We start from the raw sequence: 27,794 nt of genomic DNA on the forward strand, positions 1-27,794 counted from the left end.
AGTCTGGTTGCTGATCTCTGTGCGTGTAAGAATGAACTTGCAATGAAGCGTGTCAGTCAGGATTTTCAAAAGAGAAGTCCTTATCCAGTTTTCCAATAGTTCCTTTACCAATAATAAATGTTTATTCCATTTCACTTCTATTTGAATAGAGAGAAAATTGAAATTAAAAAATGCCAGCAGGGCACATACAAAAGCGTAGGGTTACAGTCAAAAATTATGGAGAAAACTATGTTGTTTCAAATAATAATTCACTTACTGGTAACCAAAAAGTATTTATGGGTTTTATCATTTATCATTAAGTTCAATATTGAGTGCTCTAGCCATTAAAACAGAAGCTTTATACTAAATGCTATATATCAAAAGTGTAGTTTTATATTTGCTACTCATTATGCTGTAAAATGTAGTAGTGTATAAAGCAAGAGTTTCTTTTTCTGCAATTTAGAAGCAATTAAAAATATCAACACAGGACATGAACAACAATTTTAATTTAACTTGGCAGCTCTCTTACCACAACTGTATAATTTTCCTTCTGTTCCATTCTAAATCCAAAACTGGCTGCACGTATTTGAACTTAAAGATGTCTGTAAATGTGACTTGACAAATGTCACTCATGTCCCTTTTTTATTAAAATAAAAATATGCTTTAAATTATTTACTTCAATATGAGGTACTGTATCTGGTTGGTCACTATTATGCAGGGTCATATTTAACCACACAGAAATATTGTATCACTTTATATGAGAACATTTTCTTTGTACACTATTATAGAAAAAGCTATGAGGGGGAGAAACTATAAAAAATATTTTTTCATATTTGTTTTCACAGTAAAAGACACTTTTGGCCTTAATTTTATTGTTGCAGCAGCAGCTGCACCACAGCAGTATCAAAGCTAGAAGGCAAATTCACTACAGGAAATTTAATTGACCTGGAAGCACAAGCAGTTAAAAAAAACAACAACAATGTAGCCACTTGAAATTATTTGTACATGCCTATGACTACCTATGCGGCAAATGTTTTTTAGTCACACAACCTTTGAATGTGAGTCTCTGTAAGGCAGGCCCAATTGTGTTACTGTACGTGCTGGAGAGCAGGTGTGAGGTCATTCTCTGCTTTATTTGTGTTTGGGTTTTGTGAGGTGCCGTCCCTGGGATATGGAAAAAACAACTTCCTTTTTGGCTTGAACTTTCTTATTGTGTCTCAAGATAAACAGATCAGCTGTTTCCTCTCCCAGCTGTATGTTTGGGAGCTTTAAGTAATATGCACTAAAGAATGTTTAAAGTGAACCGAAACGTTATTTGAAGTTTGCTTTCTTTAGTTCAAGGTTTGCGTTGTCACCCACAGGCAGGCACAAGCAAATTAACTTTCATCCTCAATGTATGGAAGTCTGTCAGGAATGGTCACTCACCCTATGAGACGAAGTGAATACATACTGTACTGTCAGACTAACAAATTAGAAGGAACATGGTGTAGAATTAAGATTCACTGAGAACCACATTTGTGAATCTTTAAACAATGGATGACTTTAATTCAGGAAATAATGACAGGACTTAAAACTGAGTTAAAAGAGCATACAAAGAGGCATTTATTGGGTGTGGTGAACACGTGCATTAAATGAAGAACGGGGAGATTATTTGTGCCTTCTCTAGATGTGTAGCTGGAATGGAAACTGCAGCTAAAGAAAGTGTGTCACTGCAATGCTTGCAAATATGGGGCATGTCTGACAAGGACAACTGCAGCGATCTATTACTGCCTTCTCACTTTGCTACTAGCGCCAGCCAGTTACTCAGGAGGATGAGCCTCCCTAAGATAGGGCTGTTCTTGGCATCTGAAACAAAGAAACCTGCAGGGAGGCATGATCAGAAAGTGGCATTAGCTGCAGTGACTGCAAAGAAGATACGCAGAAGAAACATGATCTAACAAGACTTAAGGCTGAGCATCAGTCAGGAACGTTGTCTGCAATGTTCTTAAACAGGTTCATATGTTCATAGGTGTTTGAATTGATTATTTTTACAAACACATATCTAGCAAGCAAGCCAGCTGGAGCCCCTGTGACCCAGAATTGGATGGATGATTAGACCATGGATGGATGGGATGTACTGTAGCATACAGTATGTGTGTGGTTTAATTTAACACACTTCATTAAATAACACACTTCAGTAACTGAGAAAGAGCTCATCATTTCATAGTGTGTGTACTCACAAACTGTGCACAAACTTGTACGCAAACTTCAATATATCACAATATATAATAACTAGGTCAATGTTTCGGTATAGTTCCAAGAGACATCTGAGATCCAAGAGTGGCAGTTTCTCATAAATCAGAGTGCCTTATTTGTACTCTTCTTATTTACAACTTTTCAGTTACAGGTCTAGAGCCCTACTGTAAGATCTGTTCAACACTGCTGCCCTTGTGTAATTTCAACATGTTCTGTCTTGGCTGCAGATATACTGTATTTGAACATATCACCTTATGTCAAGATGTCAGTTAGCGTTTCTTAAACACATTTGGTGATGATTTGCTAATTTACTGAACTTACCAGCCACAAAATCACAAAGGCTGAGTTGAATTCCTGAAGAAGATTTAAGTAAAATGCTTTTACCAGAGCCTAGAGGAATAGAGGTCATTCGCATAGTTATAAGTCATATTCATTCCTTGCACATTTTTATCATGGCTCTTTATTTATCATCTAATTCCACTAAAGCAGAATTTTATTACTTTGTATAATTTGTGCATTAGATTCATACATTTTAATAGAATTGATAGAATGACTATTAATTGTTTGCCTCAATGTCTGAGTTGTGTTGCGTAATGAAATACTGCTGAAGAAACGTCTGATAATATGTTTAGCTGAAATAAGGAAATCATATATTTCTTAAGGAAGTTATTAAACATGAATGTGATCAAGGGGTTCAGTGAGGTACAGTACCTCATTATGATGAGCATATGCTCCTTCTGAAACAGGCTGTGAATATATGAATAGCCACGTGCTTGTTTTTCATTTTCTAAATGAATTTACAGGAAGTAATGATTTCCCCACCATTGTGTCTCATGTACTGTATGATTTAAAAGTGGGATTGTTTTGAATTCATTAGCAATTTGACTCTTTTTGGTACAAGGTGAAATTTGCTCCAAGTCAAAACTAAAATGGGATCTTTTCTTTAACAAAAGAAGATAAAGATTTAAGGTAATCCATGATGTTCTACATTGCGTTTTGTACAAGAGAATAATCTTTTCTATCTGAAGAAAGAGGAATAAAGAAGGGATGTGAATGGTTTGGTTTCAATGTGTTGCTTTTGTTGATCTCCACCATTGGATATGATTATAGACTCTTAACATTAACCTTCTTATGGAAAAGGGCATTTTTGTTGCTCTTGCTAGGAAACAGCAAGATCTGTGAAAATCCAAATTCACCATTATTACTAAGGCTTGAATGATAAAAGACCCTGCACTCAAGCCTTCCAGAAGTGTTTGAAAACAGGTTTGTGCTCAACAGGAGCAGAGACAAATACATGAAATGTGACTGCAAAAAGTACACTACCAAGACACAAGCCCCCTAAAAGAAATGGATTTCCAATTTGTTTAAAGGTAAAACCTTTAATCTTTCAGGTGTCTGTCTTCTGTCCCTGTACTATAAAGAGGACAGAGATTGCATGAATATCTGAGAAAACACAATGCAATCTTAAACAGTTTTTGAAGTCTTCTTATTTTGTCAGTACCATTCCTCCTTGTAGGTTTGGGAGCAGTAAATTAACCATCTCTGTGTGCTTTTGTTTTAATGGACTTGTTTATAATTACTGGAACATATATCTCAGTCAGAATTCTATTAGTATATTATAAATAGATGTATGGTAGAAAGCAAACACCTGTTAAGATAAATTACAGAGATGCTTCTTTCAGTCCTGACCAATATTTCTTACAATTATTTTTTATTTCTTCTTATGATTACAGTATTATAATTTAGGTAAAACTTAAAACACTGGATGGCAATCAGTCCTAAACCTTATAAAGATACAGTGCATAACGTACTTTTGAACAATGAGGCAATTTATCTTGAGACCATTTTATCTCCTTTTAGTTGCAGTTTCATGTGTATTATTCATTTAGTCAACAGAACATTGGGAAACTTAATTTAATTAAATGTATGTGCACCAAACAGCAGTCTTATGACAAGAATATTATGAGTATAAATTTGGGCTACAGAAAGAATCAATGTTAATTTTAAGTTGTTTGGCATATATAACTATATGATTTTCTATAATATTTTATTATTTTAAAATTTAGCATACTGTTAACATCTAGAAACTGGTGTTTTTGTAATGGATGAAATTGAAAAATTAATATATTTGTAAAATGTATTGAACAAAAACATAGTAACATATCTTCTTCTGCATCTCAACATCATTTAACGGGTTGAGCCCATGTAATATTTTTAGGGTTCTATGTTATATTCTCCTACAGTAGGTGTTGAACATGACTTGTTCTGTTTGATTCCAGTAGCATTCCTGCATTCCTCTCAGACAAGAGAGCCTCCCTGTTGCAGCCTCTGACCTTGGAATAAAGCGGGTGTGCTTTTCATGTGAACTTGGTGAACTCTGTGTGGATGGAAGGGCTGAACTTGATGAGGATGGAAGGGCTGGTTGGCAGAGTAATTTAACTTGCCCAGACCAGCTGGGAGGGGAGAGGTCATCCACATAATTGAGCTTGATGCTAAGCTCATTTTCACATAAAAAAGCTTCTTAGCCGTGACTCTACTTCGATGTTCATTGCTGAAGACATGCTCCTGTGTATTGGAATGCAACGCTAATGCTGACAGCTTGCTCTTTCCATGAAACCAGTCTGAGGGGTTAAATGAAAGGACTGAAGGAAGTTTGACAGACCCTATAGAGCCCCCTTCAATTCCCCCCTGCTTTCTTGCACTTTCTCAGGATGTTTAGATATACAGCACCCTGGCAAGTACTTTGTCTCTTCATGGAGCAAGGCTTTAGGGTAAGACTTACTTAATCTTTGTATTGCTGTCCCTCTTGAGAAAACCTGATTCTTTCATTGCATTCTATGATTGTAACCACTTGTAATTCATTAATCCTTGTTCAGTCATCTCTGGAAAAGCCGTGGGAGTTTTGTAGTTTTTATACTGAATTTCTGCACCTTTTCAAAATACTTTGGAAATCTTTAGTATTTGCTCTTTGACTTATTGCACAAGATCTTTTTCAGTTGATTTGCTAATAAAGGAGTGGAGAATTATCAGAATTAAGCACACTGTTTTATCTAAAACTTAAACGGGATATTTATGTACAGTTCATGCAGTTCTCAAATGGTGCATAAGGTATTTTATTTCTGTTTTCATGTTGCATAACATCAAGATACTATCATGAGTGGTTCAGAAAGTCAAAGATGAGATTAATGTATAATTTTCAAAAGGTAAGAGACTATGTTCAACAACTAATGGAAGCTATTCAGAGATTTGGAATATTCAAGGGAAAAGGAAACGCTTGTCATAGTCTGTTTCCTAAATTAATTTTAAAAAAATATCCTTTCAGCATTTGCATATATTGATTATTATAATTTTTAAAACTAGGACAACTGTGTATTAGTTATCTTGGTATAGTTTTTTTTTTGTTTGCATGATGAGCCATCTACTTGTTTAATACTCATGGTTTCAGTCTGCCCTCCTATGAGGGAATATTAGATTGGTTGTGTAAATTAATTTCAAACATTTATAAGTTCTTCACACATTTGGAAGCAAGATTATTCATATTATAACTCAATCCTGTTTTTGCTAACTAGGTTAATTTGAGTATTGTTCAAATAGGTAAAGGTTTTATTCGATGCTGAAAGGAAAAAAAATAGGGATACGTTTTGACGTGAAGAAGACTCCAAACACCCAAAACGTTGTGTCTCTTTTCTTTTCCTTTCAGCATGAAATAAACCTTTTACCTGTTCCTTTGCAGCCTACGCGGGCTGGCGCAGGTACCTACTTGAAATTGCTCAAATAGGCCTTATCCGCTTCGTGAACCTGTGCCCGAGACACCAAAGTTGACATTTGGGTAGATATCACCTGCTCCCTGGACCACTCTGCACTGAGGCATGCTTTGTTAATATACCATGCATTATAGACACACTGGTGGCAAACAAGGTTGCTTTGAAGACTTCACAGAAGCCTCTTTTTCTCAGAGTCATCTAGGCTAGAGGGAAAAATGTGCCTTATAGGAAGAATAATGTTATTACAGTAACTAAATCGGCCTTCTTCTAATATATGCAAGTGACACACTCCGAATTGGAATTCTTCATTCTTTAATTATCATTTCTATGTAGCATTGTTACCTTACTGTATAGTGATTACAGTAGACGATGGTTTGAACTTCCCAATGTTACCCTTTAACATGAGAAATAAATTCACTCTATAGAAATATTGATTTGTCAAGATTTCTCACATATGAAAAAACTCTAGGTGATTTTTATTATTCAAGTAGAGCTAAAATGCAGCTGTATGAGCTGTATTGACTAATGTCCAAAAATTTAAATTTAAAACCAAAAGTCATAAATTATTATTAGGCAGAGTTGCCTCCAATTCCTCTCCATCTTGATCAGTACAGTGACAATCAAACTCAAAAGAAAATACTTTGTCTAAAGCAAGTTAAACCCTGTAATGTCTTCTAAAAGAAGAAGCTGTGAGAGATTAAAAACAGATTCTGGTTGCTGAGATTTCATTGATTAAAATATTTCCCAAGAAAATAATACAAACAGAGCAAATATATCAGGCTAAAAAATATTTAATATTGGTTTTCACAAGATACTAAAAGAGATCAGACTAAAATGCCAGTGTAAACACTAAACTGACCACATTACTGATTAAAGGCTAGGCAGGCAGTGTGGTTTTTTGGATAAAAGTTCATATTTAATTGTCTCTGTGTTAAGCAACGCTCACTATATTCTACATATAGCATCAGTGGTGATTTCCAGTTTTAGAATTGTCAAGTGTGCTCTTTGTGCTCTATTTCTTTGCTCCCAATGGGATTTTAAAGCAGACTAACTGAGCAACTGAACAGAAAGTAAGAAATAATTCCCAGTAGCAAAGTGAATAGCACCTGGATAACAAGCCTACTTGGGTTTTATGCAGAGAAGCTTGGAGTTATGCCTTCAAGCTGACCTTTTTTCTGTTCTTGGCATCAATATACCCTGCTACCTGCAAAATATATCTGTGCTAGCTTACTAAATATCATTCATCTATTTTCCTTCATTTCCTCTATTTACCCTTCTGAGTGCAGACTTTAAAATACGAAATACAGAGCTTAAAACTAGACTTTAATGAAAAGGTGTGTTTTCTGTGAAGTGATCATTTCTAATTTTACAATGAAGGGAGTGCCATGTGAAATGATGTTTCCTGGGTGTGTGTCTTTTCGCATACCTTAACAAATATACATGGTTATTTTCACCATCCAGGGCAATATGTGTTAAATAATAGAATTTTTAAAACTTTTAAAACTCATAATATACATGAGTGAACTAACATAGCAAGAAGAAAATCTTTTTAAAAATGTTCCATTAAATGTGTATGTTAAACTAAATGAAACGTGTAATCACTGCAGACAATAATCTTCAAAAAGTAAGTCAAACTTCAACTAAAGCAACAGAAGTAATATTAATATTTTAAGTCATTGCTACAGTATGTGAAATTTATAGGAACGCTACATTTTATTCAGCTAAAAAAGGAAAAGGTGCAAATGAAGACTGATAGATGATGAAGAGTATACTGGAGCTCCGTGCTGTCACAACATTTGCTGATTGACGCTAGGCAAATCTGTGTTGGTTACTTATATTTGAAATTACATTGATTTTACATTTTTTTTACCTACATTATTAGTCTGCTTCCCATAAGAGCAGCCAAACCAGCACATGTCTGAAAGTTTTTAATGTCCATTTTCTCATGTACACTCACAGTCTATATTTGACCCAATAACCCCTTCAGCACTGTTAATACCTCTGGCTGCCACCTGGGTTGCTGTGTCTCTGACGTGTTTCACAGGAGTCCATGATCTCTTTAATCCAGCATAATTCCGCCTTCATTGAAAAGAGAGGACACTATTCTAAACGGCCTATATAAGCCACTTTAGTCATATTATTATTCATTAAGTAGCAGCACTTTGTCGGGAGGGGAGGCAGCTCATTAATGAGAGACATGTGCTTTTCTTCTGGGAGCACAGATGATTAGCAGCACTCTAAGTCTCCTATCCTTTCCTTGCTATACAAAACAAGAGGTCTTGCACAGAAGCATCTATTACTTTTATGAACACCTACTGCACCAGCCCTTAGAGAGAAAAGTGCAAGAGTGCTCTAGTTTTAAGGGCTACTGATAACAACAAGTGCAAATAATGAAAAATATAAAAATGTGTTAAACGTGTTTGATGTTAAAAAAAAACTCTTGCTAGCAATCCTGAAACATGAAAATAGTTCTTGCAGTTCTGATACTCTCTCCCAAGCCAATAAAAGGAAAGAGAACAATCCATCCTGTGTAAAAATATTCCTAGTCTTGGGTTCAGAGAGAACTGTGCTTTAACGTTTTTTTCTTGAGCCTTAACTTTAAATATTAAAGTCTTATTAGAACTTATCAGTTCACGTCTCACACTATAGACAGTTGATGGATTCTGTACAGAGGCCTTTCACTGTTTTTTCAAGGTTTCTTGTTTTTAACATTTGGCTGTATGTATTGGCTCCGACAGTTGCTGACATAAGCCAGATGACCCCACTGGGGTTCATTTCCCAGGTTGAAGGCTACATTTGAGACCACATTTAAAGGCAGAGGCATTTGGCTGGTGGACGAGAAACTAATTCCCTTGTTTATCTTTCTCTGCATTCATTTCAGCTCTTTTAATAACCATAAATACAGCTCATCAATTTGGAGTTTCACGTAAAAGGTCATCTTAAATTTGTCTATAATTTACTTTGTTGATTGTGCATTATAAAATGAGTAAGCGTAATATCATAATAATTATACTGTAGTTTTAATTTAGTTGTACTGCATATACAGTATTCATTATTAGATAAAACTGTAATTATAGAAATAAAAAAAACTTCTTTAAGAATTATACTAAGTGGAAGCACTTTTGTACAATTATATAAATCTGCAATCAGCATACCCTAGACCCAGAACAAAAACACGGGTAGAAAATCCAGAGGAAAAGAGAAGAATTAAAAGTTTGAAATAGCTATCCAATTTTGTTTATTCTATAAAGATACAATAAAAAACAAACAAATAAACGTAACAGAGTAATTGTAAATAAGTATGTGTTTTGGATTTGATTATTTTGAATGTTAGGACACATTAAAGCTATCTTGTTAGAATGGTGGCTCAGGAAAATATACAATGATTCCACTCTATTTTTTATAAGGCCTGCAATGAACTTCAAAGGATGCCTGTCAAATCATACCGATGCGATTATCAATGAAGATCTCAAAGGCCAAAACCATCAGTTCTGAAAAGTCTTATAGTTGTTTAAGAATTATGGTAATTCTTAAACAACTCAGCTCATCATTACAATATAGTACTAGCAGTGGATAAATAAAAAATGCATGCAGTGCTTGCATCCTCTTAAACAGTGCATATTCATACCAACTGCTTTATGGCGACAGCTTACAGTGGAATCAACAGAGCTAAGACATCTGACAGAGTGAACAGTGGCTCTCAATGATATCATTACAGTTGCACAAAACTAAGAATATCATGTCCATAGTACTACAAACTCACTAAGCCCCAGAAGTAGTCAAGCAATTGAGCGCTGCCCCTTAGAGAATCCCATTCACATTTGCCTAATCACACATTCAGACAAGTTATTTTCTATACAATATGAAACAACCTTGTTAATTATTTTTGATTGATTATTTTTTGACCAGTCACTCAGAATGAATTAATAAACATAGGCCTAGATGTTTTATGTACTAGGACTTTAATTCAAAGATGATACTGAAATTTGGGTTTCTAAGTTTGTGTGTTAGCTGTCCTGGGAGATTAATTACTGTTACTGCAGGCTTGTTATAACCAAGATAAATTTTAAATTGTATGGGAGTCAGAGGATGGCAAAATTCAATAAATATGTTCTTTTACATTACTGTCTGCCTACAGCTTCCTTTGAATTTGAACAATCCTTTAGGGAATCATGCAATATAATATCCTACTTCTCCCATATTAATTTTTATCTGGCCAATACCAGAAATAAATTAACACGCTTTGCCTATAAACTCTTGACTCTATACAATGAAGACCTCTTTCTACACAAGGGGTCGTGAGTGTCAGAAACTTGTGGATGAAATCCTCCGATCACTAAAGGTACTATTATATGGCCACCTCTCATTTATAACCATTTATAGATTTTATGTTACCACATGATATATACATTTATTATAAATCATTATTATACTGGATACTTGCTGACTGGGGTGATGCCCCTTACCACACTAAGCGATGCAAAATGATTAAGAGAAAAGAGAGAAAATCACTTACTACTGTGGGTCATCTACGTCTACATTAGACCTGGCTACTCCTTCACCTACCACAGTACTCTGCATTATTTAAAAAGAATGGAAAAAACCTGAGCAGCCTGTATCCTGCAATTTGAATAATTCAAAGTTTCCTTCCGATGCTTCATTGAAATACTCTGCAATGCTTTGGTTGGATCTTTTAGGACATCTACAATTAAGTGCACAAAAGAGTTGATTTATGAATCCATCACAAAGTTTATGACAGATTCCAGCGTGGTGATTCTAGACGGCCTGACGTGTGACTGGTGGTAAGGGCACGTGGCTTTCTAATTACAGTGAAAAGTATAGGAAGAAATGCAAGAAAACAAAAATAAATGATGTTTTTAAATCAACAACACAGTAATTACGGAAATCTTTAAACTGTAGACACTACAGAATGTATTTTTACTGAATGCAAGACAATGGGAATGCAATCACAAAATATTGTATGTGTCTGTACTTAAACTATAAATAAATAAGGAGAGATTTACTTAGTTTTTAGCCATTAGCAGTGGCCTGTGTTTACTGGTGCAGTTTCTCACTGCTCTAATTTAGTGCAGAAAATCAATTCTGGTAAGTCTGCTGTTCTACTAATTCTGAGTAGAAGAGATCACTCTTCTTTTTTGAAAGCCACTGCCTCAGGTTGTTCTCCATGAGAGCAATGACATTCACAAGTAAATTTATGATTTTGGTAATATATATTATATAAAAATGCACTTAAATAAATTGTTGGTGAATATAAACCATGTTGGTTTATATTCAAATATGTTGCAATGTACATAATGCACTTTTTCATGATTACATTCCAGATGAGAGCATGAGGACATATGAGTATTAGAGTAATATTTGCAGTCTTTTTCCCTCAGTATAGGGAAACTGACTGTCCTCTGAGGGACTAAGGATATAGAGCAGGGGTTAGCAGTCAGGTTTGTATTAAGATATATAATATCCTTCTGAATAAATATTTCAAAGGAGGTTTATGGTACAGTATTTCTCAAGCTGTTAGTCCTTTGTCTCTTGAAATGTATTCACTTTTCTTATTTCATATAATGACAAGGTTTATAATTATATTAAAAAAAATATGTTAATCTTGTCATTCTCCAATGTTGAACAGTTTACATATTTTGTAGTCCACTACTACTGAGTATCACTGCAATTTAATGTGCACAGGAAATTTGCATCAACCATTAGAAAAACTCATATGCCTTTTCCACAAAGTACAAGACTCTAGATCTAAGTACAAAAGAGAGGCAAGTCTTTAAGGTAGTGTATTGTAGAATTCTCCTCAAAGTACACGTACAGTATGTTGTTATTTTAAAGTTTGTGTAAACTGCACTAAATTAAGGTGCAAACTGAAATATGTCAATCATTTGCAGAAGCTACCCATTCCTAGGTTATTTTAAAAAACTAAGAGAACTTGTCATGTTTGAGACAAACTGTATTAACACATACTGTATAATAAGGCAGTATAAAATTTACTTTATACATTATACACTGGTAAAGTGCTCGGGGGGTTTGAACACACTTTGAAAGGCCTTCTTCTTGTTGTCAAGTCAACAAGTACACTACAGTATTAGATTAGTCTTGTTTTGTCCTTGCACTCAGATGCATTTGATCAATACAAAAAATTGTATTACAGCGGCTGGAGAGTAGAAGAGCTGTCGTATTTAAACACCATACCCAAACTGAATTCATCTGTGAACTAGAATAGCCCTTTAAAAATACTAAATTATACATCTCTCTAAGTAACACCCAGTATTTTACTGTTTGTGATTTTTTAAATATATGATATACTGTCTAAATATGCCTACAAAAGAATAGGAAAATGCTATATTGTAATTTTGAACGTTTGAGTTTTGGAGTCATGGAGAGAAGAAAACTGTTTCCAGGAAAGCAGAAGTGATACACTGACCAAGAACTCATATATTACTGGTAAGAATGTTCAGCTTCTAGAGATCCTTGGCCTTTGCTCAATGAGCCCCAGAGGCCTTTTGAACTGCGTTAAGAATGTTGAATCATTAGCTTTCTTGGTCAGGGAATCTAAAAAGACCAAAAACTCCCCCATTTCCACCAGAACTGAAGCATTTGCATTACACCACGTTTTGCTGGTGCTGCTGCCCTACATGTGGCTTTAGTTTTTTTGTCACAGCCTATGACAGTAACATAGTGCCCTGACCGTGCTTTGAGAAGTGGAGAGGAGGAGAGGAAGGGGGTGGAGTATTAAAGGGGGTCTTTGTGTGAATGGATTGAAAGGAGGGAAAGGCTCTTCCTTTACCAGCCCCTAAGACCATGACATCATAGCCTGCAAAAAGGCAGGGGAAGGAATTTGACTTGAGGAGCCAAAGAGAGCAGGCATTGTGGAAGTTAAAAGGCACTTTTCGCTGAAACTGGACAACAGCTACGCAGGGTAAGCCTGAGTATTTTTTTTACATTCCGGTAGAAAAGAAGAAGAGAATTTTGTGGTTAGTACTAAAAACAACCAAAGAAGTAACTATCAGGATACTGCTCTTTTTCACTCTCGTAGAACTAAAGAAAAACTGAGGATGTCAGCGCTTGTTTGTTTCATCAAAAATGACGGGAAAGACTTTTTAAAATAATGAAATAGCCTACGCTCTCCAGTTTAACACCTTCACAAAAAGCCCTGGCAATTTCATGTTAGATGCTGTGTAATTGGAATACAATGCTGAGTTTTGAGGCTGTGAGCTGCTGAGATTGACGTGCTCTAGATATCACATGTGGCTTTTAAAGGATGCTCAAATTTGTGTAGTAAAAAAACGAAAGTGGTCAGAGAATTACATCAATCAAATCATCTGCTGCTGATTATGTTATGTATGCATGTATTGATTTTAAACATTTGCACATATTATTATGGATTACGATATTGTTTCAAATTTCCAAAAGTAGAAAAATATTTAGAATTATTTAATTCTTTAAAATGTGATTTAAAACCATTACAGTTGATTACACCTTGGTGATCTGTTATTAAGCCATGTGTAATGGGATAAGCGCATGGGAAAAATGCAATTAGACTAATAACATCAAACTGCAGTGGAACTTTTTCATTTTAGGAGATTATTAAATATTTTAACATTTTTTCACCTTGTCTGAGAGATGACAATCTATTTTTGGATTACTTTGAATTTTACAGGCATTTCCACAGTCAATCATGGCCAGAGCAGTAATCATAGTAAACGTCCAGTTTGGTTTTCCCCAAAAAAACTGGGAAAGAGTTATGTCAACTGTGCCAAATTACCATCAGCGAGTATCCAAAGGGGTTAAGCCAATATCTCTAGGTAATAGTTTCCAGATGTGAGAAGAACATTATTTAATGCAGCAGTTTCACAATGCTGGATTGTGAAATGTCAACAGGGCACAAAGCTAGAACAGCCATAAAGCAAAAGAAGTTCTTTAGAAAACCTTTATAAATGATTAAATGGAGGAAAAATAAGTGCAAGAGCCTAGCTTCCAAACCTGCCTGTTTAACCAAAAGAACTGGGATAAGTAAGTCACTCATCCGTCAGCACTACTCTTAAACAGCAAGTCATATGTTCCTTTCTTAAGTCAGCAAAGGCATGTGGGGAATGTGAAAGCTGCTCTCTGCTGGATGTCCATTTATAAAATCTAGCTGAAAAACAACACTGGCATGTTTAATAAGAGGCTTTAGAAGCAGGAGATATTCAGCTGGGAGGTTTTGTTGTGTCTGTTTTGTTTTTAAAGAAGACATTTTTTAACGGACACAGAATTTCTGGTATTTCCTTTATTTATATCTCGTGTACCCTTCAGCCTACAGTATTTTGACTTAGCTGTAAGTTTAAATTCAGATGTTGAAAGCTTTTAAAAAAGTGTTTTTTTATTTCTTTCACAGCTGTTTTGGAAATATTATCCAATGACCCATATAAAGTCTTAAATTCTGTAACATATGATTTTAAAGGACAAAGATTCAGAATCATTCATAATAGAGGACTGAAAAGGAAGTAGTCCTTACCTAGTCGTTATTTCACTTGTTTTTTCTCAAAAGTATCGAAACCAATTTAATTTTGAAGATTAAATCAGAGCCCCCATAAAATTAAATGTTCTCTAAATTTTTAATCAGACCAATACACTATTATTGCCATGACATTTCAGTAAAATATTGACTATGTTTTCCTGATTCAATAAATCTGCAAATTAATATTTAATAAACACTATAGTTAACAAAAGATATGTTCTTCTGTTTGTTGCTGGAAAATACAACACATTTTGTTTCTGTTGTCTGAAAAATAAAATCCTTTGAAAAATCCTAAACAATACTAAGGATTGAATGTAGGGTGTAGTGATTTCAAATCTTGCCTCCAATAATGAAATCTACAGATTAGAGCAAAATGTAGATAGTTCCAGATGAAAAAAGCAATCTTGCAGTATGTAGCATTCCTATAACTACTTTGATTTTAGTGGCAGCCCCATTCCTGTCATATTTGGTACAGCTTAGTACATCTGCATTCCGATAACATCTTAGAAAGAATGTGTCCTTTGCCTTCATCTTAATTCAGTTATCCATCATCTGCAGTAAAGTGATGAAATGTGAGGGATATTCCATTGAAACTTTTTCAATAGGTTGAGCTTCTAGAAGACTGGCCTCTTTGAATGGTGATAGGATAATCACTGCCTTAACACTAATGACAAAGATGTCCATTTATCTAGCACATATTCTGTTTTTTTTTCTAAAGTTGAGATGCCAGTTTGAAAAAGTTGTATCTGTATAAAAAGTCACTTGTGGAATGTTATCATGGAAGAATTTGTTTTACTCTGATAATACAATGTGACTATTAATATTAAATGAATATCATTCATATTTCATTAAATTAGTCTCCAATAGTTTTTATCCTGTTTTACCTTAATTCACTGGTTCATTCATCATTTTGCTCTTCTTTTTCCATCTTTTTTTTTCATTCTGTACAGTATTCACTTTGCTTTAACCATGGTAAACTATGATAAACCTTAAGACAGATTGACATACTAAAAAACCAAGAGGTAATTAGCATTGATGAAATGGCAGTTGTAGAATACTTTGGTTTGTATCAGGATGGGAGTAGAAATGTTAGCACAATAACGTCTCATAATGTTCTTTCTGGCTCATATGGTCAATGGCAGAACATTAATGGTACAATGGTGTGTAAACTGAGCAACACTTGGTACACTGCAGCTGAAGTCCAATGTAAAGCAAGCTGTTCCAGAACAAACATGACACCAGCCACAGCACTCTGTAATGCAGAGGAAGAGAGTCCACTGCCACACCAAGGCCTTTTTGCAGAACACTACAGTACAGTACATCTGTTCCCGGACAATGGAAGTCAATCATTACAACTGGCCTGATTTCGAAAGTGCATATTTCGTTAACACACCAGTTAACAGCAGCTACTGGTCAAGTTAGTAGCTCACCTAGCACCTGCTCTTGTGAAGTATAGCTACTGTATGTGACAAGATCAGAGTGCTCTGTTCTGCTTGCTCATATTACAAGAACTGCTGTGAGGTGTAAGTTAAACTACTATAGGAACTATAGGATCGGAAAGGCCAGTTTTGTTACAAACATTTTGTACTGATTCAAGCAAAAGCCATTAAAACCTATTGTAAAATCATTTTATTTCTTATACAGTATAAAATGTCTTACTTTGTCCTGCAAAATTGTATTTCTAATGGACATAGAAAGCTCTCGGTGGACCTTGAGGTCTGAAAACACTGTAAGTCTGCCAGCTCAATTCCAGTAATGTCAGTCATGGGTATCTTGTTTTAGTGGAACAAACCTATTCGTATTTCTTATAACATTTAAAAGGAAAATCCATGTGTCCCCTCATGACCTCAATCATTAGGGAAAGACATGATCGTTTTCAGCCTGATTCACTGAAACCATGTTCGCTTCAATATTACTGTTATCTAATAGTGCAGAAAAGCCTTCAGGGCAGGTCTGGTTAGAACAGAAACAGCTGTCCAGCACAGATCACTGACTCAGTGCCACATGGCTTCTTCTGAAAACGTACAGTAGTTTGCTTATATATACAACAAAAATATAAACAGACCCGTTGCTATGTGTTATCCCTTGCTCTTCAAATAAATGAATAAAAATGGAAATATAAATATCTTGTAGTTTATCTATAGGAAAAAAACACCAAACATTTATCTTTCCTTTATTCTGAGAATAAGACTTAATTTCACATTTTACTGTGTGATTGTTAATGGCCTACACCTGTTAAGGATTTCTTCGTGAGATGTTACCTTTTTTGTATTTTTTCCTTTCGTTTTTTCATGTCTGCATGAAGAAATTTATTTTGTACCCTGTCTTAATTAAAGACACAAGAATTGAACCAAAATACTGTACTTATACTAATCACACCATAATACATATTTTCAAGGTTCTGTTCTGGCTATAACACATTTGCACATATGTGTTCCAGAATTTTCTGTATTCCTTACCTATGGCTTCAGGGAGTACAAAATCTAGGTCATGATCATTTGGAGTAAGTTACCAATCTGTCAGAGCTAAGGAAGAATATCTGAAGAGCAGACCTCCCAATGGTGTGAAAATGTACTGTAAAATGCAAACCTATTGCATGTCCTGTGATATATAACACCACACAAAGTCACCTCATATTTAGACATCTCAGGTTAACAGCAATTTGCTTGTATATTGTTACCCAGTGGCAGCTCATTTTTATCTTTGAATTTTATCCTTCCACTTCCGGTTGTGAGAGAAATAATAATAATAATAATAATAATAATAATAATAATAATAATAATAATAATAATAATAATAATAATAATAATAATAGCTTAAACTTATATAGCGCTTTTCTGGACACTCCACTCAAAGCACTTTACAGGTAATGGGGACTCCCCTCCACCACCACCAATGTGCAGCATCCACCTGGATGATGCGACGGCAGCCATAGTGCGCCAGAACGCTCACCACACATCAGCTATCAGTGGGGAGGAGAGCAGAGTAATGTAGCCAATTCATAGGGTAAGCTCATGTGTTTGGCTGCTTCCTTTCACTCAGTTGTTTTCATTTTTAACTTTGGTCTTATTCTGGCTTTTTTCACTTTTATTAAAACACTTTATGTTTTTAAATGTGGGAGCAATTTTTACCCCTTTTTAATATGCAGACAAGTTGCAATCTACTGTATGAAGGCCAGTTACACATAAACTGGAGCACAAGCACAACTATTTTTCTCAAGTAGTTAAGAAGATTTTTTTTAAATCTTATATTCCTGTCTTATACCATTAAACAGTTGCTAAACTGTCCTGTTACATCATTTATGTTAACCATTTATGTAAAACCATCCTAGTATTTTTTAAAACTATTTGACATAACAGCCTTACTTGGCTTGCAAGCCACAGCACTGCCTTTTTGTATGTCTGACTTTGCTGGTTCTCCTTGATCTCATTTTACACTTACTCATTACTTACCAAATTGGCACCACAGATGAAACCCATTTCTTGTTAATGGGATCCCATTCCCTTTGTATTCCATTTGCTTTTGATACTCGGCCCTATGATCCTTGGTGTACACATTATAACACTGTGGGCTCTGTGGCACTGGCAGCTTTTGAAACAGCTGCAGTTGCAGAAGTGCCAAAACACATGCAGTACATTAGGTTTTCATAATATGTATACATTTTGGCTTATATTTTCCTTGCCTTTTTTTGAAAATATTTTAGAATGTGTTGTTTAGATCAATTAGTCATCTCACTCTAAATAAACATTTTTGAGCCCTTTGAATTTTTTGGCTTAGCAATTACATAGCACTGAAAATGACCTTGTTAAATTTGCTGTTCATCTCACAGAAACCGATTCGGGTGAACTATTTTTAATCAATCTCTTAGGGTCAACGTTGAATTCAATCCTGTAAATGATTACTTTCTGCTTATTAGGTTGGAGGGTTTGCTTGGCATCTTTGGGTTTAAGAGTCTTTGTTTTTTTTTTCTCTTGGTGATTTTAGATCTGAGTTTGGCATGGTTATGTTTGGTGTTCCACAGGGCTCAAATACTGGGCCCTGTATACTATTTCTTCCAAAGCAGCATGTGTCATGTCTGCCTAGGCTGATGAGCAGCAAGGAACGCTGGTTACTCTGTGTTGGTTACTTCTTTGTGTTTTCTCGGCTTTGGACCCCGCTTGTTATTATGACTATGATTCTGTGATTCACCGTGTTCCCTGGATCTGACCCTCACTTTGCTCTGACAAAGCCTCCAAAATTCCTCTTTGTGGTTTGGACTATGCTTAGTTTCATTGTGACTAGCTTTGACCCCTGCTGCTCGACCACATTTTCAGACTGTGCCTGTTTCCTGGTTGTCGGTCTCGCCACAGCACAACATCTGTCTTTACGCTGTGATGCTCTTCTCTGAGTCCCGAGGGTGGCTACACCACCACCCTACCTGCACGCTCAGCACACGCTGTCTGCAGGTTTCCCCTTCTCAGGTGCCTCTCACCCAGCACTTGGGTTCATTCTATGCCTCAAGATCTGCCGCCAGTCCCACCTCAGCAGCAGGTCATTACAGCATGTTTAGTAAATCTAATTTGTAGAAACTTAATATCTTATGTAATAAATAGGGATACATGAAAGTGGCCACGTAAAGTCACCGATTAATACCTGTAAACATATAGTGTTGCACACAAATGATTGCCCTATCTATAATGAACAGTGTATGAAATGAAAATATACAGTAATAAGAAATAAATACACAAGATGATGATCTTCTTAGAGGCGGTACATACAATAATTCCTTCTTATTATAAACAGGATTTGGATTTATTGTGTCCATAAACTGCCATCCCAAAACAATGCCAGAATCCCTGACAGTAGGTGAGTCTCAATGGTGATATGGCTGGCTTGTTCTCTTGTCTCACTGCATTGAATATACCATTGTTTATTCATCCATTCTGTGCAGACCTATGTATTGTCCTTCTTAAAATGACTTGACTAGCAAGAAGAAATATTGTTATATGCTGGTTACTCTAAGTTCCTTTGAGGTGTGTCACATCAGAGCCTAGGTTCAGTATCTTTCTGTTTAACTGGTGAAGATTATTGAAGTGAAAAAAGTGCTAAAATATTATATCCAAATGCCTATTTTTTCTTATTAAATTAATAAAATCCACTGGCTCAATTTAAAAAGTAGCTTCAAGGCTTTGTGTCTGCAATGAATTGAACGATACCTACACGTCGATAATAAATAGAAAAATCTTTTTTTGGGGGGGGAATAAGTAGAGCAAACAATACCAAATTACAACATGATATGTGTTGGTTATCTTGAGGTGGATAACCAACAATTTCCTATGGCAGGAAGTCCCAAACTCTTTCCATGGCATACACTGTTTTCTGGTTTTTAACAAAACTGCATTCATACTTAATTAAGTCCATTATTGAAAGAGTGATTGGTTTAATGAAACCTTTTCAGTTTTCCTGGTTAATATTAAGTTAGTAATTATGAAGCTTTATACTGTAAGTAACTGGAAATCCACAGTTCTTTGAGAGCTAGGCTAAATTATTAATTAGTTTAGTGGAAGCAAAACCTGGAAAACATAATCAACCTAGATGAATTCTCAAAAGGGGAAAAATAAGAATTAGGTCTAAAAGTGTTTTCTAAAATCTGATTTGGGTCACTTAATAAGTAGTTTTCAAATAAATTGTATAAAATATATTGGGAATCAATTTTTTAGCATGTAACTTAAATCAGGCTTCAAGATTCATAAAACATTAAGTGCTTATTTTAGACTTTGCGATTACCAGTATCTTTAGGGTTTTGATTAGAGTCTTCTTACATCATTATACTGCTATCTTGTGAAAATATGTCTTTGGAGTACTGTATATTTTCCAACAGTTTATTTCAGCACTCAACCTAGATTTATTTCTCAGATTACTGTATAAAAACTGCACCTGTAAATCCAAGTGGCTACAAAACTTAGACAGATAAGAAACCATGGGGTCATTTAAAGAATCTTGTTTACAATGCTGCTGAAATTATGAAATACCCAATACCAAGTCCTTGTGCCATACTGAGAGACAGATTACATGAACATTTTTAAATGTAGTTCAGGTGGGTAGCTGCGTCAGCATGCATAGGCTGCAAAGGAACAAGTAATAGGTTTATTCCATGCTGGAAAGAGAAGAAAGAAAACACATTTCAGCTGTGGTGCCTTCTTCGGCTGCTCACACCTGAAGAAGGCTTCACAGTCAAAACATTGTGTTTTCTTTCTTCTTTTTTTCAGCATGGAATAAACCTATAATTTGTTCCTTTGGATTTTTAAATGTAGGCCACTGGTTAAGTATTTTGCTTAAATTTTACTGCTGCTTTCCTAAGAGAGATCCTAACATTCAGTAACTAATAGTATCAAGATATGTTTCTGATTTAGACATCTGCATTTTCTGGCTATAATTACTACAAAACCTCCCAAAAATATGACCTAATTTTCAAATACGTTTTAGTGTTTGTTTAGTTGTTCTTTTGTTTATTATTGTAAAGGGTTTATATGCCTTCAAGCATTTTTACTTTTTTCTCAAGGCAATTAATTGTGTTTATGTGACCCACAGATCACTGTGAGGTCAGGAGGTCTTAGGCTGGGCATGAACTGAAGTTGGATTGTTTGGATTTTTGTGACAGAATTGACACTATCAGCCAGTTAGGCTGTAAAGTGGAGTTAGTCTTTAGTATTTAACACATTTCATTTTTACTCCTGTTTAACATTTTCCAGCACATCACAAAACCAGTATACAATGTTTAACATCTTTTAAGTCTTTGTGGGAAAAGGCTACTAATGGTAAGATTCTAGTCACAGCAAATATTCTTTTCTAGATTTCAGCTTAGTGAAATGCTGAGGTAGTGTCTACTCCACAGTGTCTAATCTTCCATGAACATGAAAGGCACAAACTTAAGAATTTAGTTAAATAAAGTTAAAATATGTGCATTTTCTTGGCAAATTATATATAGTTTCCTGCACCATCTTGATGTGATCTTACATCAGGAGTGTGTTGGAAGCCATAACGAAACCCTCAATTACAACAGTAATAGTTGATGAAGCTGTCAAGTCTGTAAAATGTTGATGTCTAACAGTTGTTTGTTTATAACTGATAGCCATGGCCCCTGGTCTTAAATTATCTCTCTTATCTTACCTAATCTTCACTTGTCATATTTTACTGCATTTGAAGGCAGTACACACCTAACAAATGTTCACTAAGAAAATAAGAAAGCATCAAAGTATTTATTTACTTTTCCCAAAAACAACAAATAAAAGCAGTGCTACCTGAAGTTTGAAACCCATAATTTATTGGAAAAATGTCACTTTTAATGAATATTTTACAGGTTGTACACATTGTAATTAATACTGAATACCCCATATTTTAGATTAAGGTCGTAATAGTCTAAACAAAACATTAATATCTTTTTTCATGTACATACTATTATTTTCATGTTTTGCTGTCTAATAGAAAGACTATCTGGAATGAATAAAATTGTAACAGATGTATGTTCTGTAAAGAGCTCCCTCATATAACATAAATTTTAGCTATATCTAGTTATGTTTGACACAGTCTAAAAGAGTCAGATGGCTAGAGTCAGATAAAGTCTCTGGTTTGAATCAGTTACTTTATACCTGTATCTTTAGCAGAAAACTAGAAACCAAATAGAGCTTTAGTCTTTATTAGTTAAAAAGCAATACAAAATGTGTAATGTGACAGGAAATATGCAAAAATACATCTGATAACCAATATTTGGGACTGGGAAAATCTTTCGTAAATATTTTATTATGGTTATGTAGTGTTCAATGTGCTTTTTTATTCAAAGATGAACTGCTGCAGGATACAATGTCTTTCTGGCAGATCTTAATGGGAGTGTGTTTTCTGATACCATGTTTGTCTATCACACAGACAAAACCATTTTAAAAGGCAGTCTGGGCCAACATATAAACAAATAAGAGAGAAAGGTGACTTTCCTTCTCTTAAACTGTTGCCAACACAGGAAATTTAGAAAGGCACCAGCTTAAAGAACTGTCTTTAACCCATTAGATATGAGCACAAAACACATTTAAGCGTACACTGAAATTAACTTAATCTTATTACGTGTAGAAAGGTGAAATCAGTTGATCAACTTACATGTATTGGACAAACTGCCATCAATGAATATGCAGCTACCTATGACAGACTTAGGTGTGTAGGAGGAAACCGCATTTTCTGCTCACAGAAAATTAAGAAATAAAAATGCAAACAGAATACTAAGATACTAAGACAAAATTCCAACGGGGGGATCTTGTGTTAAAATAGTACAATGCACTAGTAAGACTTCATTTAGAATATTGTGTTCAGTTTTGTTCCTCATAATACAAAAATATTGATGATCTGGAATCAGTACAGAGTAGAGCAACTCACTGCATTGAAACAAATATTCCTTTTTGCATGGCTTAAAGAATTGAATATAGTTTGAAGAGAAGTAAATAAGGGGACTTGTTTCAATATCAAAATCCCCAAAGGCACTGAAAAAGTAAAGCCTAAGGACTTATGAATCAACATCAAAACACAAACCAGAGGACACAAATGGGAACGTAAGCAGAAGTACATTTAAATTCTGAACAGGAGGCATTTCTTCATATGAAGGGTTGTGGGGAATTTGAAACAAACTAAACAGCCAAGCTGTCAAAGTCAATACCATCATACAGTATCTTTCAAGCAACATCTTGGTGAGATTCATGGCCTCCTTGTGCTTTCCAATTTTATGTTCTAATCAATGATCAAAGAAAAAGCCTAGACCACTGCCATTCTCACTTGCGTTCAAGATCAGCTGCACCTTATCAATCTCCACCTGCTTCTTCATGCTTCATCTGACAGAGAATGGGTCACTTCACTGACCAAGAGTCTATGGCATTTCAAGAGGCTGGAATAACAACTAATGAATTACACATTCATGAGCAACCATTATTCAAAAAGAAAAGCCAATGGTAAAAGACCAAAAATTAAAATATTACATACACAGGAAGCTCTTAAGCTTTAGTAAACACTTAATCGTGTGTATTAGACCATACCCAGACCATGAGGCTATGAATGAAGGTGCATCTGTCCTCTGAGAAAAGATCTATGTGTGTACTTACAGTAGTTATTTCACCATTTTAAATTTGCTGTTTTAAATGTTTCAACTAATGTAATTAAACAGTTCAGTTCTTTATGTACTAATGTTTCTAAACAGTGAAGGGATATTTGTACTAAAACATTGATAGAAATGATTCAATAGAAAATATTCTGTATCAGAACAGTGTTTTTATCTGGCATTTTTATTGACCTATATTGTTGCCATTATTAATAACAACTAAACAGGTCCAACGATCAAATGGACATCAAGGGCATTTTCCTAGGAAATAATTTAAACTGAAAAGTATATGTGCACATTAATTCAAGTTATTAATTTATTCAAAGTAAGTTACTCTTGCAATGCTTCAGATATGATCGCATGGAAAACAAGACATTTAACTGACAAGTCAATTCAATATTATTGTTTAGAAATAACAGGTTTGAAAGTGTGGCAGGTTTAAATCCATTTAAACAGAAGGGGGTTTGATACAGACTACAGTCACAACAAGCGTAACATTTCCTAAAATACCACAATACAAACAAATGATATGGTTGTGATTTCACATTTTAAGTCTTTGTCTGCTGTTATAGAAACAATTCTGTAGAAAAGGAACATGAAAGAACTGTTTTTTTATCTTTCTCAGCAGTCACACAAACATAAAATACAGTTGTCTCCATTTGCACTAAGCTAATAGTAAGGTATTAAGTAAGTCGTAAAATGACAATGGCTACATTGGCTACATCCAATTCATTTAGGAACCATTTTCACTAAGAAATGCATTAGGGTATTATCTACAGGAGGGTCTCAGTCAGAATAATGTGCAGTTTCCCTTGAGGTTACAAAGAAATTCTAACCCAATTAGGACATGGCCTTTTAAAGAGACCCCCTGCAGGTTAAAAGCACTCTGGACCACAATGGACATTCTTAGTATGTGGTCTTCCACACATCTACAATTTGACAGCTTCAGCTATAAAAAGAACTTTTTATTTGATTAATAATTTATCCAACCATGTGCTTAATACATTAGTTACAAAAGCTGAAAGAAAATGGAACAGGCAGTCTCAAGTGGATGCCCTGTTTTCCGGTCCTATGTGACTTTGCTGCAGAATGTGTAGGACAAAGAAAGAAATGCATTTTCTTAAATAATGGAACTCTACATAGAAGCCATCCAGAAAAAAAGTGAAATACATGCAATGAATTTCTAAGTGCAAACAGAAAAAATACTGTTGCTTGGAATTAAGTAAATGCAGAACATTTCTTTATGGGATATGCAGCATATTTGCTAATATTGCAGTGTCTTCCAAAACATTTCTGTTACAAACTGTAATTTAAAGGATTCTTTATTAATATGTTCCCAGTTTTAAGCACCAGTTGCATTTTTGAAGAAGGGAAGCCATTTCTAAAGGTTGAATGCAATTGATTTGCCCCATATTTTCACAAGTGTGATGTTGGAAAAGTGTGATGTTGGCAGTCTGCATCTGGCACATCGAAACTAAGAAAAATTCCATGAATTCCATTTTCCTTAAGCATGACTTTGAAATCATTTTAAAGTAAGACATTGCTGTGACATACATTAAATAGTTGCTGAAAACATCATTACAGTAGTTATTCAAAACATTTTTACTGAGAACTCACTTTTAAGCAATCTGCATGCTACTGTACAGTATATTGCTTGGGAAAAAAAAACAGCCTCAGATAATAATACCACAAAACGTTGTTCTTAATACCTAGGAATGCTATTAGAGGACAGTCATATGTCCCATTTTATTATTTCATTTTCCTTTCTATTTTGGTATTTTAGGGCTTTTCTGTTGTCCTCATATACAGTATAGTCATATTGTGAATCAGCTTTCAAAAATAGTATGGCTACAAAAAATAATAAAAGAAGCACAATGATGACTCTCATATAGGAAGTTATTTTTAGTTCTAAATTTAAACAACCTTTCCTTTGCTTGTCCATAAGTTGTTGCTATAGTTACAAAATCCAGGGAACCAGGCCTCATCATTGCCCTATGGGTAAACAAACCAAAGAGACCTTTAGCAGATAATTAGCTATTTGCTTCATCCTGCTTCCCTTCTTGTGAAAGCTGTTTGTTTTTTATCCCTGTTATACTGATTGCTTTCTTCCAAAAGGTATGTAGAACACCAACAGAAAGAGTGTCTGTAATTACCACAAGGGGGGATACTTGTTCTTTTTCTCCTTCAAGAGCTCCTATTGGCTGTAACTGGGGCGCTTTAGCCAATGAACAGTTTAAAGAGACATTTTAAGTTTGTGTAAAGTGGGACAGCAACAAGAGCTTGAGTATGCTCCTTGATGAAATGCTGTCTAATATCCCACAAACAAGCTGTTACTGTACATTGCACTTGTTTTTACAGCAGCGGCAATAAAACACTAAATGAATAATCCTTTGATGTACTGCAAATAATAATACTGTGATTCACTGCACGAGCAGTAACTGTTTAAGCAAACATTCTTTGACCATTTCTATTCCATTTGAATACATTTTTCTAATAGTAAATTTAATCTTAGTATACTATGGATTAATTACACTTAAGCTCCTCTCATGTTTCAAGAGATACTTTTTTTATAACCTATTGATGATAGATTATAAAACAAAACATAGAGAAGAAAACGTAACATCACAAAAGGAAGCCCCAAATTTAAATTTGTAACAGATAATTAAAAATAACAGATCATTTTTAACTGTTTCTGTGTTAAAAATAAAAGAATGAAAGTGGAATACTTCAATGTCACATATGAATGAAGAACCATCTCTTCAGCCATACCAGCAAAATGAACAGTTCCCCAGAATTGCTGATGTGTGCAAGCAGATGCAATTTCAATGATATAATTTAAGTTATTTAAGTGTAGAAACTGCTCATTACGTTGTTTACTAAGAAGCTGCATGAACATCTTGAGACTGGTGGACGGAGTCAAAATTAAAAAATAGGTCATGAAAAATGTATACCCTAACAATAGGTCTAGGAAACTGGGTTAACAGGGTTGCCAAATTTAGAAGATTTCACTGTAAAACTGCAACTTGAGCTGTATCACAATTTCACATTTCCTCTCTACTTGTAAGCTGAGATCATGATACATATTTTTTATTTAAAAAAAGGTTAAGTATTTTCTTTTTGTTGTTGTGGTTGGGCTGTCACAGGAATCTAAGAAAAACAATACACCATAAGACAGACTTGCCTTTCTTATGTTTGTTGTTTAATTTCAGATAGTTCTGAAAATTAGGTCTGTACATAAATGTCTAATTTTAACATAGGACATACTGTTCTTTTATCTTTTGTTTTAAAATCATTATTTAGTCCCCTGCATTTTCAATACATGCTTTGTATTTTAGAATTAAGGACACTTCTTCTTTTAAAAGGTATATGAAGGAAGAGGATGACACTGCTTCAGACCCTGAGAGTTACAATAAACAAGAATCTTTTTGTGTCAGATTCCTGAATTATAGAAAAGTATGACTTTCTCCAGAGGGAGCAAAACACAAAAAGAAGTTTACATAGTTTCTGAGTGAAAATTATACATCTGATTTATAAAGCAAACTGTGAAGGAAATAGGCAAGTGATTTAAAAATGTCATATCCTATGTAATACTCAGTATATCCAGATCAAATTAATCACCTTACTCCTATTACTGCTATTATTCTTTTTATATTCACAAAACACTTCTAGACTTATTCCCTGGAGATTCTTTTTCTATGCTATTGAAGGCCTGCTTGTTGGAGTTTTAAGGTTTTTGAAGATCAAATCAGGACAAATCGTATATTTGGATCAAAGTTCAGGTCATACTGTCTAGTGTTTTTCTGAATTAATTAAAAAGCAGTACTCAACTGGTTGGCTACTGCTGGGATTGGATGGGTTTGTATTGAATGTTTTTCTAGACATTAGTTATCCTTACTATGCACCGATGAGTCAATAGACACCAGTTTTTAATTTCACTGCAATAATTAATACATTTCTGTTTGCTAATATTTAAAAATGATTTTCTACCCAGCCATACACATATAGTAGATAGTAGTGTTTCAACAAGTATGTCTGATATAATATTTCCATTTTCACCATATACCCAAACAAGCAAAGTAATCCTAATAAGGAACAAGTAATATGTTTATTCCATGATGAAAAGAGAAGAGAGAAAACACAACGTTTCGGCTGTGAAGCCTTCTTCCTTTGCAGACTACGCATG

General features: G+C 34.7%; 1 protein-coding gene across 3 annotated transcripts in view; it reads left to right on the forward strand.

Moving 5' to 3' along the window:
* palm2akap2 (PALM2 and AKAP2 fusion) overlaps positions 1 to 27,794 on the forward strand; it is a 161,225-nt gene that overhangs the window by 112,290 nt on the left and 21,141 nt on the right. The gene's annotated exons all lie outside the window — the stretch shown is intronic.

Source organism: Lepisosteus oculatus, chromosome 3, assembly GCF_040954835.1.
Source record: "Lepisosteus oculatus isolate fLepOcu1 chromosome 3, fLepOcu1.hap2, whole genome shotgun sequence".
Classification (NCBI taxonomy): Eukaryota; Metazoa; Chordata; class Actinopteri; order Semionotiformes; family Lepisosteidae; genus Lepisosteus; species Lepisosteus oculatus.